This window comes from Salarias fasciatus (genome assembly GCF_902148845.1).
Source record: "Salarias fasciatus chromosome 7 unlocalized genomic scaffold, fSalaFa1.1 super_scaffold_4, whole genome shotgun sequence".
Classification (NCBI taxonomy): domain Eukaryota; kingdom Metazoa; phylum Chordata; class Actinopteri; order Blenniiformes; family Blenniidae; genus Salarias; species Salarias fasciatus.
In genome coordinates, this window is record NW_021941229.1 from 11,590,026 (window position 1) to 11,611,537 (window position 21,512).

The window sequence follows — 21,512 nt, forward strand, 5'->3', positions numbered from 1 at the left end:
ATTTCCTATGCATGAGCAAAGATGAAGCACAGAGCTGATGTAAGCCTCCTTCAACAGCAAGTCGCTGCTTTTAAAGAAGCAGCCTCCCTCTACCCATCCCTCTTTTGTCAATCTTTTTCCTAACACATCAATATTCTACATCTCATGGTAGTTTGTCCCAGACGGACAGCACACTGAGGAAGATGTTGTCAATCAACAGGCAAAGATGTGGGGTAACAGAATACCCATACATTTGGGAAATGGCTGCAAATACAAGAAACTTTCAATGAACAATGATTTATTTGCACGAATCAGGGTTTGGTTTAAAACATTAACTTTATTGGGTCTGATGAATAATTTTATAGCATTCTTCACATCATGCTTATTATATTATGTTATTTAGTATTATTCACATTATGCATGTCTCTGTTAGATATAGTGTGCTTGTGGACACAGGTGTGGAAAAGACAAGGTATTCTTTTTATGTTTGCCTGCCTGCCATTTTTTCATTTTTACGGCAGCCTCCTGGCAGCTGGATGATCTGTTTTTTCTAAAGGCAAAAAAGCTACATGTAACTTCGCCTCTCTGTTTCCCTCTTACGCAAATGGGGCTCATTTGACAAGGAATGTAACACTATGTGTATTGTTAAACAACATCTGGCATTCGTGAAGGATGGATGGAGAATTAGTGTATCCTGATAAGGACTCAGAAGAGGTCACGGACAGGCACCTTTGCCGGGGGGCGGGGGAACTGACAGGTTTGCAGTTGTGCTCCTAGATGTGTACAGACACCATGTAGTGTTACAGAGTGTTGTACAGCGTGTGTGTATTCTTGACAAGGTTCATATGAGATACAATGTACTCCCAGAAAATAGTATAAAAGGATGGGGCTGAAATCAGTCTTTGCGCCAGTCTCAGATGGTCACGCTGGTTGCCGGGAGTTTTAGTAATAAAACTCTCTATTTTGCATTCTGACTCTGACTCTGTCTGCAACGCAACTGGCCTAGGATACTTTTTAAATGAAAATCCACGACAGGTCCCACGAGTTGGGACCATCGACTGTTTATAAGCTGGACAGAGGATTCATGACATCAACTGTTTGTTTCTGATATTAGAAAATGAAGCCAGCAAGGAGGTTGACATGTTATGATGATTTTGTCATGATTTTGGAGCCAGAGATGAAAAAAAGACATAGAGGGAGCGCGGCACAGAGAGCCCAGGACTGTAGTGTTGTGTGAAAATGTGATTGTCTGCAATAAACTGATTCCATCATCTTTACATATGGAACCCGGTTAAGATTTTTAGTTCATGTTATCCAAAATGTGTATTAAAGGGGCTGTATCATGCAAAATTCACTTTTTGTATGTTTTAACCTTGTTATATAGTTATGTATTCATCAAAAACACCCCCAAAGCATTTTTTTCCTTCGTGCCTGTTTGAGCTTTCCTCCTTTTTCTGCTGCTCAGGGAGGCAGCCCCTCCTGTACCCAAGAAAACGGTCTGTTAACCTATATTGACGTCAATAGGAGAAGATGCCCCCCACCAACCCCCACCCTCGCAGGCCCTCGACAATCAGCGTTGCCGCTTTTTGTATTTCCGACTACAGAGATAAACTTGAACCATCGTCTGAAAGCAACAATCAAGCGAGAGCAAGAGTCTGCGAGAAGGTTCGCGCCACAGTCACACAAACCTACACGACAGCAATGGAGGACTTCCTGAATGTGTTCTTGGCTGTGCAAATCCTCAGAGTGAGCTATGAAAGCAGCATCAAGTTGTTAGTGACTACCCATTGTCATCGTCGTCACATTCTACAGTAACGGCAGTTGAGAAGGAAGGTAAATGTAAAAGTTAGCCTAGCTGTAATAGTAGGTTAAAAAAAATGCAATCAGTTTAAGGATGTCTATCTTTATATTTAAAGATGGTCCTAAGGGTGACCTGATTTATGCGGAGATCGCCCATTGCTGGTACGCCTGCTACTGTTACCACGCTACTGGTGGAGCACAATTGTCCCGGATTTCAATACGCAGCAGTTCATGCAAAACTTCCATGTGTTCCAGAAGTCCTTCCATCACGTCTGTGACCAAGCCTGGGAGGTTCTGGTGAAAAAGGACACAAATTACTGCTTGTATGTCCCAGACAGAAGGAGTGTTGTTATAGCCTTCTGGAAATTGGCCACTGGCAGTGAATATGAGACCATCAGCCATCTTGTCTAAGTAAGACTGCGCATTGTGTTGAACTGTGTCCGGGAATTTTGCAGTGCAGTCATTAAGGTGCTTCTCCCGGGACACATCAAGACCCCTGACACCACAAAATTTTTGGAAATGGACATTTTTTTTTAAAAAAATCGTTAGAGAGCCCCACAGTGTGTAGATGCAAGAGATGGCAGCCACATTCCGATAACTGCACCAGAAGAATATCACAGAGACCACTGCAAAGGATGGCATTTGGTTGTTCTTCAGGCAGTTGTGGATGGCAAAGGACTTTTTTGGGATATGTGTGTTGAATTTCATGGATGTGTGCATGATACCAGAGTCCTAAAGCTGTCAAATTGTTGGGATATTTTCAGTAATGGACAGTTACTGGGGCAAAATGAATTTACCATCTCTGATTGCAAGGTTGGACATTACAATATTGGTGACCCCGCATACCCCATGATGGAGTGGCTTATGAAACCATCAGAGAGACTGTCCTCAGAGCAGTGCACGTACAGCTACATGCTGAGCAGTGCAAGATATGTGGTTGAAATGGCTTTTCAGAAGATTAAAGGACGATGAAGGCGCTTCTTAGGAGAAATTACTACAAACTGGAGTTGAGCAAGAAAATGGCGTGCTGTGTGCTTCACAACATCTGTGAGAAACAGAGACAATTTTGTAAAGGAACACCCAGGAAAACATGGGAAAAACAATAAGCCTCCCATCCAACCAATACCTGAGCAGAGTAGTCCAGCAGGGACGAACATCAGTGTACTTTTAACCATGGGGAGAACTGACGTTGAGTGTGACTGAAAAGATGCTAATGTCAGCAGTCAACGGCATGTTGTCTGACATGATGTTTCCTGTAGCCAACCACTCCAACAATCACTCGGGGAACATGTTTAGTAATAATAGGGTTAAGAAGGAGGAGAAAAAACTTCAACAAGGAGCACATTGGGTCACATGGAACTGTCTTCCAAACTATGGGGAAGAGTTGTCTTCCTGTATGCTGACACATCACTTAAGCTTACCCATATTGGATGAGGTGACCGAGTGGTTAAGGTGATGGACTGCTAATCCATTGTGCTCTGCACGCATGGGTTCGACTCCCATCCTCATCGAATTTCTAGTGTAGTTGCTGTGTCTCAGGAACTTCTCCCTGCAATTTCAGAGGCCTTCAGCAGTTCTTCTGTCAACAAGGAGTTGAGGTCACATTCCAGGGTTTCCGCCAGACCTTTTTAGTCCAGGCACCCCGCCTGTGCTAAATTCTGCAGCGCCCAGACAACGGACAGGGAAAAAAAAAAAATAGTGCAGAGTTTCCGGCTAATTAGAACTTGTGCACCGCGAAGCAGCAGCAGCAGCTGCTTGGACGCTCCGTGTCAGCAGCGCACTGCTCGGCATGCCCCCCCCCGCTCGGCAACTCTCGGCAACGCTCGTCTTCCCCCCACACACACACACGTTCCCCCCTGGCCAAACTTTTATCCTGCAGGAAACACTGCACTCTTTTTCTAACAACATGCAGAGAGAGCCTGCAGCGGCTGCAGCGCCCTTCTGCTTCTGTGGTGTCTGTGTAAAATAAGGCTGAACATCACCTAGTGGCATGAAGTGCAAATGCAGTCATGGCGTCATCTGTGTGCCGTGGTTTGAATGGGGATAGGCGAACTAGGCGGCCGCCTAGGGCGCAGTGTACAGGGGGGAGGGGGGGGGGGGGGGGGGGGGGGGCGTGGCCGTACAAGGGCGCCCTGATGCTCCATGTTCCGTCGTGTGAGCACTGCTCTGCACCCCTCCGACGCTGCATGTGAGTACCGCACTGCTCGGCACCCCGCTCAGCACCAACCCCCTCCAACCCCCCCCACAGTCCAATAGTCAACTTGAATCTCATCTTTGCCCATCTTCAGAGTAGTCAAGATTCAATTAATTCAGAGCTTGCTTCATGGCATTTCAAAAGCTTTCAGCAGCTCCTCGAAAAGCATGGTGCTTCTCAATAATTTCATTTGAGATTGTCATCATTCTTATCTTGATGATGTTAGCAGTTAGTGACATGTTGTCTATCACAAGCTCTTTGTCGTCGCCTCAAGGACGCCAATAACCGCTCGGTGGATATGTGGCTCCATCAACGTGTTAAGGAGCAGTAGGATTTGTAAAATAGAACTCAATGACACATGTAGAGGTGTCCCCAGCTAAGAATTTCCATAGTCGAATCTGATTCGTCTGAATCTGCCAATAGTCAACTGATAGTCGAATCTATCATCTTGTTTGGCGGAGCGGGCGGAGCAGGGGCGGAGTGGGGGGTATACCGTGCCTACACGGGGCGTTGGAGCAGCGCAGCACAGTGCAGAGCGGTGCCCACGGGGCACCTATGCCTACAGTCGGCCCTGATTACACTAATAATAAAAAAATTAAACAAAACTAAACTAAACAACAACAACAACAAAAAAACAGCGCAGGCAGTTAAAACAACACTTATTTTTTTCTTACACACTGAAACACAGACTGGACCAAAGTGTCGGTAACTCTAAACATCAAACAAATGAAGTATAGTTCAAATGACCATAACCAAACCCTCTTCTAACAAACGGGCTAAAGCATGTAATTTATTTTTATCTATAAGCTCTGCAGATAAGCTCACATTTTTTGGCTAAACAAGTTCTCACATTATCTGCTCAAATTAAATAAAATAGGCTTAATTGCGCTGTGTCAGGTCTGTTTCGCAGCGCAACATCCATGCAAAAACAAACACTAAATTAAATAGAATATGCCTTTTAGATGAATAAAAATAATAATATAATAATAACCTAAAATATTACAATTAAACGAAATAAAAGTCAGCATTAAAAATGGGAATTGAGTAACAGAACCGTTTTTTATTAGCCCAATTATCTGGCTACTTACCCGTTCAAAGCAGAAAGCCATGTTGTTGTGAAGTGATATGAAAGGACACAACTTGCATTTGACTTTTTTTGGATCATCTTTGACTTGGTCTGAAGTTCTGTTTTTTGTCCCGACATTGTGAGCCTTTTAAAGTTAAGCCAAATCGCCACCGAGATGCTGCTCTGTGATGGAGCTCTGCGCAAAATCGGATTGTGCCACTCACCATGGTGGTTCATTCAGTAAATAGATATAATATTGAATAAAAGTACAAGTAAATTTTTCCACAGTATATTTGATAGGCTAACATGTATATCAAATAGGCTTATCATGTTTAATTGGAAAAAAAACAAGCAATTCTATGTAAAATCAATCATTCAGCAACCCCATACAGCTGGAATGGAATGGTCCTCGTTTATTAACCACATTTTTTCAATGCTTCGACTGCGTGATTGATTGGCAGTCGAATCAGGCCCCTTCGAACGAACCATCGAATCGTCGACTATCTGAGGGCACCCCGAGACACATGTACTGTATGTATCTATCTATCAAAATACAGGAATGACTGTCTGTCATGTATACTGACACATCACTTAAATTGACATGTATAAGACGAGGTGACCGAGTGGTTAAGGTGATGGACTGCTAATCCATTGTGCTCTGCACGCATGGGTTCGACTCCCATCCTCGTCGAATTTATAGTGTAGTTGCTGTGTCTCCAGGACTTCTTGCTGCAATTTCAGCAGTTCCTCCATCAACAAGGAATTGAGGTGATCACTCTCCATGATTTCAATGTTGCTCGTTGACAACACCACATTGTCTGACTCGACATGTCTCCTCTCTTCAGATCTAGTCGAATAATCAGGTTGGATATCATCTTTGCCCATCTTCAGAGTAGTCAAGATTCAATTATTCAGAGGTTGCTTCGTGGCATTTCAAAGGCTTTCAGCAGCTCCTCGAAAAGCATGGTACTTCTCAATAATTTCATTTGAGATTGCCATAATTCCTATCTTGATGATGTTAGCGGTTAGTGACATGTTGTCTATCACGAGATCTTTGTCATCGACTCAAGGACGCCAATAACCACTCAGTGGATATGTGGTTTCATCAAAGTGTTAAGGAGGAGTAGGATTTGTAAAATGGAGCTCAATGACACATGTTTTTATCTATCTGTCAAACTACAGGAATGACTGTCTGTCCTGTAGGGCTGAGCGGTATGACAGTATAATACCGTGTGAGGGTGTAAAAGTATATACTGGTTGAAATTTTGCCATACCGTTTATACCGGAGAGAGAGCAGACGTCTGCTGCGGCTCTCTGAGTCAGTGTACAGTTGTCTACACTCGCTAACAGGGCAGCCGGAGCGCAATTGTTTGGGTGTGTTTGTGCTAGGGCTGAACGATATATCGTTATCATATCGATATCGGGATATGAACACTCAGGACATTAGTTTCTCAAAATCAACGATATCAAGATTTCCCCTGCTTGTCCTGCATGTAAGCTTGCCCATGCACAGGTAAGGCCAGCCAACCACAAACCTCGTTTACTGGTTGACAGTTGATGGCAGAGGGCGGTTGCAGAATCTGCACAAACGAGTTTGGTGGTAGTGGCAGTGAGTTCTCATAAATAAAACTGGATTTTTTATTTTATTTATTTTTTTTACATCCTTTTGTATTGTGTTTTTATTTTTCTGAAAAATGCTTAAAGGAATACTCCACCCAAAAAACGATTTGGCCTCATTTTCTACTCACCCTCATGCTGAGAAACACTCTGGAGCACTTTTTTGACGTTTCAAATGCAGTTGGAGATGTTTGGGGATTTTCGTTGTCAACAAACAGGGACCGACAGAGCCCGACAGAAAAAATGGTCCATAAAATCCACAAAACGTTCCCATTTTCCTTCATACTGCTCGTCCGCTGTAATCCAAGTGTCCTGAGTGCGTAACGTCCATAATTAATTCTTAACGAGGTCATTTAGTACATTTTAAGAGCCCAAACAGTGCGCTCTGTACAGCTCCATTGCATGTCTGCGCGCGCACCCTGAACTACGGAAGCCGCGGCAGACCAAGCAACACGCTTGTGCCCTTTCAGCAGGACACCGAATTCAAAGCTTTAAAACAGTAGCCAATCACTTTTGTGATTGTCCACAGCTCGGTTACTCACAGCAGAATATATACAGCGGAACTTCTTCTTCTACGCTTGCAATTTAGAAAAGTAGTCGCTGAAAGCGCGCAAGCGTCTGGCTTGGTCTGCCGCGGCTTCCGTAGTTCAGGGTGCGCGCGCAGACATGCAATGGAGCTGTGTGAGAGCGCCCTGTTTGGGCTCTTAAAATGTACTAAATGACCTCGTTAAGAATTAATTATGGACGTTACGCGCTCAGGACACTTGGATTACAGCGGACGAGCAGTATGAAGGAAAATGGGAACGTTTTCTGGATTTTATGGACCATTTTTTCTGTCGGGCTCTGTCGGTCCCTGTTTGTTGACAACGAAAATCCCCAAACATCTCCAACTGCATTTGAAACGTCAAAAAAGTGCTCCAGAGTGTTTCTCAGCATGAGGGTGAGTAGAAAATGAGGCCAAATCGTTTTTTGGGTGGAGTATTCCTTTAACTTTCACTGAATCCATTGTAATATATCGTATCGATATCGAGATATCTGGCATGGATATCGAGATATGAAATTTTGCCCATGTCGCTCAGTCCTAGTTTGTGCATTATCACAGCGTGTCCCCACGTCGTGCGGGGATTGCTCGCTGCGTTTCATTGATCAGGTAAGCACAGGGTGCGTTTGAGAGGAACACCAGTGTATCCAGGAGAGGTGGTAGCCATAATGGCGGACGCAGAGACTAGCGGCTCCTCGAGTGACGCTAAAAACTCAGGTCTTTTTTTCTTTCGTGTTGTGATTTTTTTTTTTATAATTGAAGTTATATAAAGCGGAGTTTCAAAAATAAAAGAGGAAAATGAGCAAATGTGACAGTTCGGTTATTTTTAAGCAATTATTTGAATTTACAGGGGAAAAATACATACCGTGATATATACCGTTACCGTGATATGAAAATTCTGATGCTGTGATATAAGATTTTGGTCATACCGCCCAACCCTACTGTCATGTATACTGACACATCACTTAAGTTGACATGTATGAGGCGAGGTGACCGAGTGGTTAAGGTGATGGACTGCTAATCCATTGTGCTCTGCACGCATGGGTTCGACTCCCATCCTCGTCGAATTTCTTGTGTAGTTGCTACGTCTCAGGGATTTCTCCCTGCAATTTCAGAGGCCTTCAGCAGTTCTTCTGTCAACAAGGAGTAGAGGTGATCACTTTCCATGATCTTAATGTTGCTTGTGGACAACACCACGTTGTCTGACATGACAAGGTTCCCCTCTTCAGATGTAGTCCAATAATCAGTTTGAATCTCATCTTTGTCCATCTTCAGAGTAGTCGAGATTCAATTCATTACAGCTTGCTTCATGGCATTTCCATGGCCTTCAACAGTTCCTTGAAAAGCATAGTACTTCTCAATAATTTCATTTGAGATTCCCATCTTTCTTATCTTGATGATGTTAGCAGTTAGTCACATGTTGTCTGTAACAAGATCATTGTCGTTGACTCAAGGATGCCATTAACCGCTCAGTGGATATGTGGTTTCATCAAAGGGTTCAGAAGGAGGAGCAGGATTTGTAAAATGGAGCTCAATGACACATGTATCTATCCGTCAAACTACAGGAATGACTGTATGTCCTGTATATTGACACATCACTTAAATTGATATGTACGAGACGAGGTGACCGAGTGGTTAAGGTGATGGACTGCTAATCCATTGTGCTCTGCACGCATGGGTTCGACTCCCATCCTCGTCGAATTTCTAGTGCAGTTGTTTGAGGACAACACCGCGTTGTCTGACTCGACATGTCTCCTCTCTTCAGATCTCGACCAATAGGGATGGGGCAAGATTTCTCGTCCATGCTTTGAACGAGATTGAATACGTTTATATGCAGGCAATAAGTCTAAAAGCATGGTACTTCTCAATAATTTCATTTGAGATTGTCATCATTCTTTTCTTGATGATGTTAGCAGTTAGTGACATGTTGTCTGTCACGAGATCTTTGTCGTCGCCTCAAGGACGCCAATAACCGCTCGATGGATATGTGGCTCCATCAACGTGTTAAGGAGCAGTAGGATTTGTAAAATGGAAAACCAATAGATAACGAGGCTACCTCGTTATTGATTGGCTAAAGTAATGTTGGTTTTACAACCTCCAGAGTTGATTGTGTATTTTCTTTTTTTTAATCACGATAAAAACAAGGCTGCTACAGCTTAATAACGCCATTTCATAGCTTTAATTCATTTTTGTTAGTAATAAAGATCTTCTATACAACCTTTAAATTGACATGTATGAGACGAGGTGACCAAGTCGTTAAGGTTAATTAAATAAGGATTTCTTTGCCTTTATAAGAAGGACCCGGAGAACACATTCAATGTTCTTTATTGCCAGATCTGGGAGCTTCCTTCCATGGTGCACGAAGTCTCAACTAACTGTTTTCCCCGCTTCAACTTACATACTTAGTTCGACACCAAAAGTAGTTTCCTACTCAGGTTATAGGTCAATATACCTTATGACTCCACCATCTGGATGTTATTGCTATACCTCTCTACATCTGTGCCAACTCCGTTTTCGCTTCAGATGGAATGTTCCAAACACCAACTGTGTCTAATTCATCCCGGTTGCCCGGAGAGACTTAACTAAACATGAATTTATCCTCATACTCGTCTTGAATATGTGAGCAGTCAATGGCATGTTGCCTGGCATGACACATTTCTTCACCCCAACAATCACTTCCTTGGCGCGTTTTGTCATAATAAGGTTAAGAAAGGGTAGAAAAACCTTTAAAAATGAGCTCACTAGGTCACATGGACCTTTCCTTCAATCTAGGGGAATGAATTTTATTGTTTTACTGTATTTTAATTTGTTTTGACTTGAGATTGTCCTGCATATATTCTGTATGTCCAGCACTTTGTTTCCACAGTGTCTGTTTAAAAATGCTTTACAAGGAAAGTTGCGTTGAGTTGCTGTTGGTCAATCCCATGTTGTCTGACACGAGATTTCTGTACTCTTCAGAAATATTCCAAAAAAAACGGTTATATCCCAACTTTGTCCATCTTCAATATTGTTAAGATTCCATTCACTTAGGGCATGCTCCATTAAAATGGACTGAAATGTAACATCATAACTTTAAACAATCACACAACTTCAAGCATTAAACACAAAATTCTAAATGCTTGCAGTGAAAGCTGAAAAAGGTCAGCCAATTTATTTTTGCTCTAATTCTCTCTGGTTTTTCACACTGTGTTTCTGTTATTTGGAAACACAAGGAGTTAAACTATATCACAGCCTTTACATGCTCTCTGGACTGGATGTCTTCTTTCTCTTAGTCTTTCCCTTCTATCAGGTGTGTTGTGTGGGTTTTCATGTCAAACAATCATCCGTAGAGATTAAAAGAAGTATCCAGCCACTTATGAGAATCTGAGTAGTTTTAAGTTTAAATACTATATATATGTTTAGATTAAAGCAGCATGTGTACAAGAACCAGAAAAAGTCTTCAGCCATTACCTTGTGCTGATCCAAACCAATCCTAACTGAAAAAAGCTGATATTTAACTTGGTTTAAATGGTCCAAATGGAAGATAAGAAATCAATTGTAGCAGTTTTTTCTTAAGAGATTGTAAAAATGTTGGTGACTTGTTGAGTACAACAGTAAGGAAGACTGAGACTCACAAAATCCATCCCCTTAAAATGCAACAGTGTTGTGCTATGCTGCAGCAACAAATACAGTTACGTAATGAGTTCTGAATGGATAGTAAGCATCCCAAAGCACATGCACACGCACACGCACACACAGGCACTTCAGATCCCACCTCCGAGCCTCTGCTCTCACTCCCTCCCACTCGATGTCTCCTTTTATTTTAGGTTCCCCCTCTCTCTCCTCCCTCGCCTCGCCCTCCCTCATTCAGCTGTATCATGATTCTGCAGCCCAACCTCTGCAGCATGACTCTACTTTCCTCTCTGTGCCTCTGTCAGCCTCTTTGTTGACAAGTCCAGGAGAAATACTGGAATGACACAAAATAATAAAAAACAACCCAATACACACACACACACACATTTACTACCCCAGGGTTCTTAAACACCCAGAAGCTTGATTCTTTATATTCATCTGTACTACTCTGTAAATGCACAAGATACTTGCACATATACAGTATATTGCCTCCTAACGTGTTCATTAGACTCCTTGAAGATGCTCTCACAGACAAGTCTGACAGATAAACTATAAATGAAAAAATTTACAGCTTTTTTAATGGAGCCTTTGGAGGCAAAAAGACACATTATTGCCTTCCAGCACTGCATCACTGGATAAACTTCTTACTATAAACTCACCGTCTGCACTGCCTGTCCAGAGAGAAAGTTACATCTATTCTTTGCCATTTATGTGGAACTGAAACCAGTCAGGAAACAATTCTACTTCTTTATGTAGTTGGATAAATAGTGCTTGATTTACTGAGATCTTGTATAAAGCCTACTCAGCTGCATGCTCATGTAAATAGACAGTCCCCATATGCATAAGCAAACAGTGTTGGTGAAAGTCGTTATCAAACATTTCAGACTGTTACAGCAAACAAATCAAAAATTGTGCAAAATGACATTGTCTAAATGTTGATCAGGCCCATAGAGAAGTGTGTGTTTGAATTGTGGGAGGAAGCTGATGCACCTAGACTCAGACACATGGGCATGTTAGATAGAAAGGACATCATGCTGTAAAGACACAAGAGCACAGCTCCACAGCCAACACACACACTTTCTCAGCCGATATTAAAAGCAAGCAGCCATTTTGGCCTTTACAGTTGTAGTTGTGTGTTATGGATCAACGCTTTAAACTAGAACTTCTTGAAAGCAATATGAAAAGGTGTAACTGCGGTTTACTCTTTGCTCACTAAAACACAGAGTCACTGTAGAGCAGCTCCTGACTCATAACTGCTGGACTGAACTGAGTCATGCAAGGCACAGAGGGGCCAGCATCAAGAATATTTCTCTCTTTCAACAATGCAATGAGGATGATGGTTTAAAGGTTTCCTATAACGCAGCTGACAGGATGCTCCCAATTTATTGCTCCCAAGCCCAAAGGTTTGTGGGTAAAGCTGCAACCGTCAAACCCTTGAGTACAACCATATTAAAAACCCAAAACAATGGAACATAATTGACTTTAAGCTCATCTGTATCTGACAAAAAAAAAGAATTTTGTTATAACCATGATAACCACTGACGTTTTTATGATGAAACGTATGATTTTCTTTCAGATTTCACTAAGTCCTTTCTGTACTAAAATCTAACTGCAACTTTAACCAAATGTCGTGAGTCACCTGTTACGCTTGCTGCTCAACCTCAAGTTGACCTTACAGAAACATTGTTCACTGTGAGAAGAGAGCTAAAACACCTTGTTGTTTTACGAGAGTTCCTGTTCTGTCATTCAAATGCCGGGCTATGTCTCTTCTGACCTTGCTCGACTCGAGGAGCCGAAAATGCGGATTCTGTTTCTCCTCCAGAATGTGAACACATCAACCAGACAATTCTCAGAGGCTGTAGCATTAAAATGTCTGAGGAATTATGGAGCGGAGTACTAGAGACATAAAAAACAGAGCCAGTCATTCTGCTTGGGTGTAGGTGCAGACAGCAGAGGAGGGAGGGGGGTTGCAGAGGAGAGCTATGAGTGACTCTGCAGATTACAAAAATGATGTCAGAGCTTTGTTCGTGGTCTGGGGTTTTAGAGACCTGTGAACAAAACTGAAGCAATTGAGCACTCATACTAGGTCACGAAGTAAGGCAGAACAATGTCATGAAAGATCAAGTGTTTTTTTGTTTAAAAAAAAAAAAAAAAAGACAAATTCTGCACAGAAACATCATTTAACTTCTTATTTTCAGAGAAAAAGATTGGCATGAATTAATATACCATATGCCTCTGGCAGATTATAGTCTTACGCAAAGAGGAAGAGCAAACAAATGCTTTATCAAGTGATTTGGCATCTATACCCTGGATGGCGATGGGCATGACTCAGGTACTTGGCACACGGCGCTGATTCTCCTGGTTGCTGGATCATTCTCCCTGCTGATTGATTCCTTCCTATGAAAATAATGCTAAACACTGCTCGGCCATAGAGTTGTCAAACTAATCCTCTTACATGACGAATACAAGTAGATTTTCTCAAAGGACAAGACAGGAAAAAGAAAGGAGAAACCAGACACTGATTTAATAATTATTTGGCGGTTTCAGAAGTGGTCTCCCTCTTTGGGGTAATCGAGTTTAAGCTTCTGGTTTTGAGCTGATGGTTCAGTTCTCCCTCCAGATGACAAAAGCTGCTGACTTTGGCTATAAAGGCTTAAAGACTTTGTAGAGACGAGACCTTGTCAGCATGTGGGAGGAAGACAGACGAAGGCAGAGGGACCGTGATCTGTGATGTGCACTGTATCTGTCTTGACCCTGAATAATTGCGTTCTTCACATGCACCATGTCTGCGGGGGATGCTGTGGGACTATTTGCAGACAACAACATGTGTAAACGAATTTGTCTCAGTGTGACATTGGTGCAGGGACATATCGACAACTTACAAAGCCACACAATACATGCTGACACATATGGTTCGGGGATAACAAGGGCTCACATAACCAGGAAGAGGACACTGCTGAAGGCCGTGGAAAGGCTCTGTAGACAGACATTCCTGAAAACACAGTCAGGACCACCTGAACATAAATTAAAAAAAATCATGATTAAAATTATATTTTGTCAGTCTCATGCTATCTTGCTTCACAAATCAGTAAAAAAAAAAAAGAGATGAGGTAATTCACCTGAAAATGACCATCCCATTTTTTGCCATCTACTTCATCATTTCAAGATTTTTCATGCCTGAACTCAACCTCATAAAGTAAAAACAAACCTAAATCCTGGAAACCCTGGCTCACTTTAGTCAGCCTGCAACTCTCAGAGCCAGTTTTTTCTCCAAACATCAAAGCAAGTAGTTCTTCACGGCTGCAACAAGAACTTGTTTTGTTTTGGTTTGTTGTGACCACTAGTTGTCCCACAATGACAGAGGCGATGAAGAATTTTACAAGACAAACCACTGAGATCAATGTTTCCAGACCATTCAGATCCAAGACTTGTTTGTAAGTTGTTCTTGTTCGTCTTATCTTCCTGAGATTACTTGGTGATTCTAAACTGACAATAGGCATCAATATGTGCTGGAAAGTTTGTACACATAATATATATACTCATACTGTATATGTGTCCATTTATACTTTTCAATACAACTCATAGTGAAATCAAAACTTGGAGGCAGTAGGCATTCTAAAAACTGGTCCTCCAGTTATCTTCTCAAGTATTCTTATCAAGTTATTTTACGCACATCGTGGGATGAGAAACGGTCTGTCCAGGAAGAAAAACAGCTATAACGAGACAACCGCATCACAGCAGACACAGCAGCTATATATCAAACTATATATCTTTGGAGCAAGATGAAAAAAGTCTCATCAGAGAACAAGCCCGAGCTTCTCTGTGTTCTTTTGATTTATAATGTTTTTTATTCCTGCTGCAAGACTAAGACCACTTTTTTGAGACCAAACAAAATCTCTGCAGTTTCTCTATTAGCGTGGGTTTAATGATCATATTGGGCCTGTTCAGTCAGAAATGATGATGATAAACAGGCAGTCAGTGCTCAAAAAAACAACAAACTGACCTGCTGAAGGTCAAGGCCGTGGTAATCATATGGCTCTTTGCAATAACTAAAACAGGGAACAAACCTGCGGGGTAATGGATTGGGAGCCGACTGGAGGTCATAGCAAAAATATTGCATGAATAAACAGTCTGATTATTGTGCTGCACTCCACACCATATATCTTTTGCACCAAATGCTGCATAATGAGCAAGCAACAATATAAATCACAGAGCATTTCCTTTCTACTGGGATTTAAGGAAGCAAGTTTATTGAGTGATAAATAGTACATGTGTAGGTGTGTATGAGTGTGCTTCAAATTGGTTTCACATTTGCTAAAGGAGCAGGAAGATTTATACCGGAGCCTCCATTCTGTTTGCAATATATTGTTGTTCCATAATCTCATCACCAAAGGGAAGAGTAAAAGTAATGCTGACGCTTTATTAAAAGTTTGATGTCTCCCTTGCTGAAGACGTCTCGGGTGAAAATGAGATCTCACCACTTTTCAGGTTCCCTCTCCAACACTCACAGACGAGGGAAGTGATTTTTACGTTTGTGCATGGTTAGTGTTGACTTGTTTTGACTGATTTTCCCATTATTATTCAATACACACCAATTATACTGAAGAATGACTTTACCATTCTGTAAATTCAAAACACTTCACATTTGATGCTAACCAAGTTCGACAGCTTGTAATGCATTGCTGTGGTTGTATGTGTGTGTGTGTGTGTGTGTGTGTGTGTGTGTGTGTGTGTGTGTGTGTGTGTGTGTGTGTGTCTACAGGAATCCATACTGTATGTGTGTGTGAGGTGACATAACTGCTTCTTGGGCTTTTGCCAATTGCTTTCCTTATGTGAGGAGAATGTGAAACAGTTTTATTTCTGTGGCTACTTAGCCGTCCACGAAGGATCATCTATGAGGAAAGACGCTGCATCTACACACACACACACACACACACACACAGAGAGAGAGAGAGAGAGAGAGAGAGAGAGAGAGAGAGAGAGAGAGCTACTGATGCATTGCAGATAAACTGCAGATCCTCATATAACCCCTCCCGTTGTATTCTCATATACACTCCCCCCCTCCTCCCCCTCCTCTGTTGACGCTCTTTTTATACATGAGATCACTGCCTGCAGCCCGCCCACCAGCATCACCCCATACAGCCATCTACAACCTGTCACAGTCTGCCCCCCCCCGCACCATCTGAACCTTTTAACCCCACACCGCTCACCCTTCCATCTGGGGAGCTCACAGCCATCCTGACCTCCGCAGAGCACTGCAGTCCAGAGCAGGATGCTCCACTTCCACACCAACAACCCAGAGTCTTTTTTTTTATTTTAGAGACTCTGAAAGAAATTTGTGGGAATCAATTGCCAAATATCATTTTAACTGTCCAGTTCAGTGAACACTTTGAGGTTTATTGATTTGAAAACACTTTAAAAGACTCATACTCTCAGTTCAGGAATAATCATCACTACCAGTCTGAAAACACACAGTTAAAACATTTTCTTTAAAGGTTTAGTTGCATGAAAGAGAAATATAACAACATTCTGAAAAGTAAAAGTTATTTTTTGGGGGGTGAAATTCCCCTTTTCTGGGTGAATCAGCTGCATTCTGGGATGAATATGATGTGTAAGATGTGCTTGAGGTGGTGCAAATTTCCAAAGGCGTCTACATACATTCAAAGCGAATTGAAAACATCATTATGCTGCACAAAGCGCAAGATATTCAACCAAAATGGTGAAAATGAGAGCTTTTCAAGTCTGCCACTCAAACACGAATGTAAACTTTAACACAATATTTTCAGCCATAAGAAAAATACAGCAGGTTTTCATTTTGGCCTCATCAAATAAGACCACAACCTCTGCTGCCCAGTTTCTAATACCTCCACCAAAAGGGAAATATTTAGTTCTGATGAAATATCAATAAACATCACATAGAGCTGAGCAGAGGGAGTCACTGCCAAATAAGACAATCATCATGGACTTACCATTAGATGCCAAAATAAAACGATACACCGGTCGTTGTGTTTGAGAGCGAAGGTAAAGTTGGGGTTATATCCTCCTCTTTTTCACTCTTGTGTCCAATGACTTCTCAATATAACACACTCCATGTTTTATTCCTTTAAATAAATAAATATTACTTGAAATAAATTACGCTAACCAGAAAAAAAAACCTCTCTCGTTAATAGGAAGCGGCAAGTTCAAAGGCAAAAGCAGGAGCTGCTCTGATTGGCTGATTCAGACCATGTGGGCTTTTTAGTAACTAAAGTTAATAATTAATTAAATACATAATTTGTTGATCTATTTTTTATTAAACGTTATTATAACCAACATCATTTACAAATATTATATAATGAAATGTAACATTCACTGACAATATTCAATGAGTAAGTTTGTTGAAAATGTCAGAAATAAAATAAATACCATTGCACCCCTTTTCAAAAGCTGTTGAGAGATCTAATGTCTCTGTGAAACTAGGATTTTGTATTTTGTGTGTCTGCAGCACTTCTCACACTCAATTTCCTTTAAAAGGGTAATGCATGCTCTGACATATACTTATCCAGACTTTCTTTTTTAAAAGCTATATTTACACACATTGAATTACCCAATAATGGAGACAGAACTCCCTTCGGGTCCAGGGCTATTTGACAAATTATTTTCTCTCAACCTTAAAGAAAGCCCTTTTATAGATTTTTCTTGGCTGATGTGTGTCAGCAAAGCAGGGGAATCCTCTAGGGAAAAGACGCTCATCAATATACGGAAGCTGAACATGCAATAGTGTAGATCCAGCAATTTAACTTCATGAGTCTGTTAAGTACACACGTGCCAATGTGTAGACTAATGCAAATGTAGTAAAACGTGCAGGGTTTATGGCACCATTCATAAAATTTTATGAATATCATAAAACCAGCCGCTTCCATTACTTACTGTGCCCTAAACATGAAAACAATTTATATCAGCTTTATACTGTTAGGCATTTACTCAACATTACAGAACATTAAAAGCACATTGCACCAGACGAAAGGGTGACACCAGGACAAGGTCATGACCTCGACACATTTACACACAATATACTATGGAAGACATACGCTACTGGTGGGGAACTGCTGCCAAAAGCAGGAAGGATATACAGGAATCGTGGAATTCCAAATAAACAACATTATCACAGTGAGCAAAATGATATAATTGTCAAGGTGACTGTGACTCAACGACATAATGACGGAGGAAGAGACACAGAAGAGGTGGGGGAAGAGGGGCAGATGGTGTGACAGAAACACTGCATGGTGAAAAAACACAGAAACGCAAAAGAAACAAGCAAATACAAGTAAACAGTAGAGGTATTTATGGATGTGTGTTTTTCAGGTCCTTCTGTCTGATCACCTGCATTCTCATACATCTTTTCCCTGTGGCTCCATGACTGCTGCACACTGGCATTGACTAAGATTAATCACCCTTCCAGATATGTAAAGGCATTTTCTATATTATCTTTAGAGGTCTAGTAAGAAATAATGCCGAGATATTGAGAGTGTGGGAGGATAAGCCCCATCATGACAGAGACTATAGCACATGAAGCTGAAGGTCTCACATTGATTACTGAATATTTCACACAAGATGTCCTTTTTCCTCCTGGTTGATTGATGTGGAAAAACTGTGTTGAACTCAATATAGAAAAGTGACTGAAGCAACTTTTAAACATACAAAAAAATAAATCCACTTATTTTCTTTTAATGAATGTCACATGGTATTGCACTACAGTGGTCCTCAATAGATGATATTTAAGGTGACCAAAACATATTTAGAGGATTTTCAACCAAAAACACAGTAAAATGTAGGGTTTTCTTTGTTTTACATCACTTCACAGGAGATATGATTATATAATTTACAAAAAATGTGTATCTTTACACTGATTTTAGAGTTTTGAAGGACATAAATTTCATTCAGCAACAAAAAATCCCAATTTACACTTATCTTAATGAGTGCCCGATAAAGACTTCACTAATTTTGTTTCCATCTTTACTTTGATTTCACTCTCCCTTTTCACTGGCTCCTGACCTTCTGCTTTTCCACATGAATATATTATGAGGTTATAAATGCAGCAGACAGCATGTTGACTGGATGAGACAGTACAGCAGCTGCAGAGGAGGTGTTCCTTCAAATGCCTTAACTTCACGATATTTTCAATATCCAATCCAAACAAAATACACACAAAAAATAGTTTAACATGACTGAAGCCTAGAGGTTTCCTCTGGAGGTTGCTGCACACTCGGCAAGAACATGCAAACTCCATACAGAGAGGCTGCAACATTATTGAAGACATGACTGTCTTGATATGGAGTGGGAGCGCAAACCAATGGTCCATTCTGCAAACCAAACCAATGTAAAGTTCTTCTTATGCCATATACGAACATGGAAACACCCAAGAGGAAGAGAAAACAGAGATTCTGGAATTAGATTTTTAAAATTCGTAAACTGTGGATGCAAAATGCGACAAATCACAGTCTTCTACATTTTGATTGATTGGTATATTTGGTAAATTAAACAGCTAAAGCATGTTGTCTCTTTTAACAGATAAATGATGTAAAACACTCCATCTTCGCATCACTTCACTTGGTTTGGAGAAGCCAGAAGCTTGAAATTGAATGAGTACGACAAAATTTAAAGCTATGATCTTGAATCTGGCAACTTTCTGCACACTTGCATGCCATCCAATGGGTTGTCAAAGGATGCTGGTTGAGCATATCATTTTATATTTACAGCACTCAGCAGTATATCGACTGCATAGAAGGTCATGCTGACCTTGCAGCACGCCTCTGCGAGATTCCACGTTGTGAAGCAAGCGTTTTGACCCTGTTCAAAGAGAAATACCGTCCACACACACCCCGGCACTGTGGCCTGGTCTCTGCAGGTTGCTGGCTGGGACAGACTGGGATGGGCTCATCTGCTTTTTAGAGTCGCTTTCTGCTGCAGTGCCATTTGAAAACACTCCAACCTTTCTGCACTGCGCCGAAGCCCAGAACTGATGTTGAACGACTTCCCTGTTTTTGCTCAACACACACATACCCAGACACACACACACACACACACACACACACATCTTTACTCCACCTTGCATGTCTAACATTGTCTTCAAAAGCAGCTCGAGGTCCTGAATGCACAGCTGAACTATGAAGAAACAGAACATATTGGGGGGGTAGGAAAGCCGGAATGAGGGAAAGTCCTGAAGCGGGTGGTCAAGGACAATGAAACGTCAGCACACGACGAGATGATGGGTGGGGCTCCCAGAGTATCGGCTAATCATTTATATCACATATTGTTGCTTAAAATAGGCAGACATGCGCACACACAGGACAAGAAAGTCATTGTGACTGCCTCTCCCTCCCTCTCTGTCTCTATTCCTTCTCTGGGCCTGCCTTTCTGTCTCTGGAGCAGTCTAAAATTGGCCGTGCTTGATGTATTAGCTCTATCCAGCTAAGACTTGCAGTGGAAAGTCAATGAAGCAGAACAAGAAAATGCAGAGAGGTGATTATGCTTATTTGGAGGGTGTCTAGTTCACAAGGCAGTTGACTGGTTTGAATCATGATCAACAGCATGTAAGCATTCACTTAGCATGAAATGCAACACATATGGAGGACTGCGTAGAGGAATGTGAAAGATTTAAACGCATTAAGTAATGAATTTAAAATGCACTGAGGCAGGTGTTTTTGGTGCATTAACTCCAGCAAGCCATAATTGTTCTGCATTGACCTCAGGCGACCTGATACTTGAGTATAGGCAGCAAGATAGATAGAGGATCAATACAGCACTGTTGAGGCTGATCCAATGGACAGATACTGAGCACATTGTTTGAGGGGTGGGGGTTCTCATCAAATTCACGGATTAACCTGCAAGTCTCATGCGGCTTTGCTGCAATTGGAATAAAGGAAATTATTTCTCCCAGATGAAAAGTAGAAAGAAGTGCTTCTGTTATGTGTAAAACTCTCAAATCTGTGCACCAAACCTAAAATGAAGCATCAAAAAAAAGAAAAAATGTAGTTGCATCTGAGAAGATGTATGTTAACCATACAAATTATTTCCTTGATTATTGGAGTGTATTTGTGACTAAACATATATCTCATGAATTAAGGCTGCGAAAAAGTTACAAAGAAACTGGTATGAATATAAATGAAGTGGTCTTGTGATTTTAGGTGGACGTTTTACACAGTTTTTTTTTCAATTTTTTTTGTTCCCGAGTGGATTTTAGTTGGTTTCTAAGGAATGCAAATAAAATATGAAAGAAAGACAGTTTTGTGCACACAAAAATAAGTCTGGGGGTCAGGGGGGAATTTTCTAAATTTTATTTAGAAAAAATATATTGAAAAAATATATTGAAAAATAAATAAATGGAAGTTGTAGTAGTTGTTTTAATATACATTTTCAGGACTGCATTTCTTGTGACACAAATTAAAGAATCATAACAATACTTTCTGTACAATATCTACATAGCTATTTCTGCTTAGGCCTCTCTTACAGGCAGGGCTCCCTTAAAGACAAATATTAATGTTCTCACAAGCTGTTTCCATGATCTCACATACAGTAAGATTCTGAAATAAAAGACAAGCAAAAATAGATGTCATAGAGTGGCCTGTTTTGCTTAAGTTTGTTTCAATGCCAAATGAAGATGAAGAAAAATAATAGCTGATGTTCTTTTGCTAGTTTTAAGCCTGTCGCTGTCCGTGGTGCTG

At 41.1% G+C, this 21,512-nt stretch overlaps 4 non-coding genes across 4 annotated transcripts; all 4 read left to right on the forward strand.

The window, feature by feature from the left end:
* Positions 1–3,208: 3,208 nt before the first annotated feature.
* Positions 3,209–3,290, forward strand: trnas-gcu (transfer RNA serine (anticodon GCU)). Its single transcript has one exon. It is a non-coding gene; the product is annotated as a tRNA-Ser (tRNA).
* Positions 3,291–5,648: 2,358 nt separating this feature from the next.
* Positions 5,649–5,730, forward strand: trnas-gcu (transfer RNA serine (anticodon GCU)). The gene has a single exon. It is a non-coding gene; the product is annotated as a tRNA-Ser (tRNA).
* Positions 5,731–8,180: 2,450 nt separating this feature from the next.
* On the forward strand, positions 8,181–8,262 carry trnas-gcu (transfer RNA serine (anticodon GCU)). The gene has a single exon. It is a non-coding gene; the product is annotated as a tRNA-Ser (tRNA).
* Positions 8,263–8,814: 552 nt separating this feature from the next.
* On the forward strand, positions 8,815–8,896 carry trnas-gcu (transfer RNA serine (anticodon GCU)). Its single transcript has one exon. It is a non-coding gene; the product is annotated as a tRNA-Ser (tRNA).
* The last annotated feature ends 12,616 nt before the right edge of the window (positions 8,897–21,512 follow it).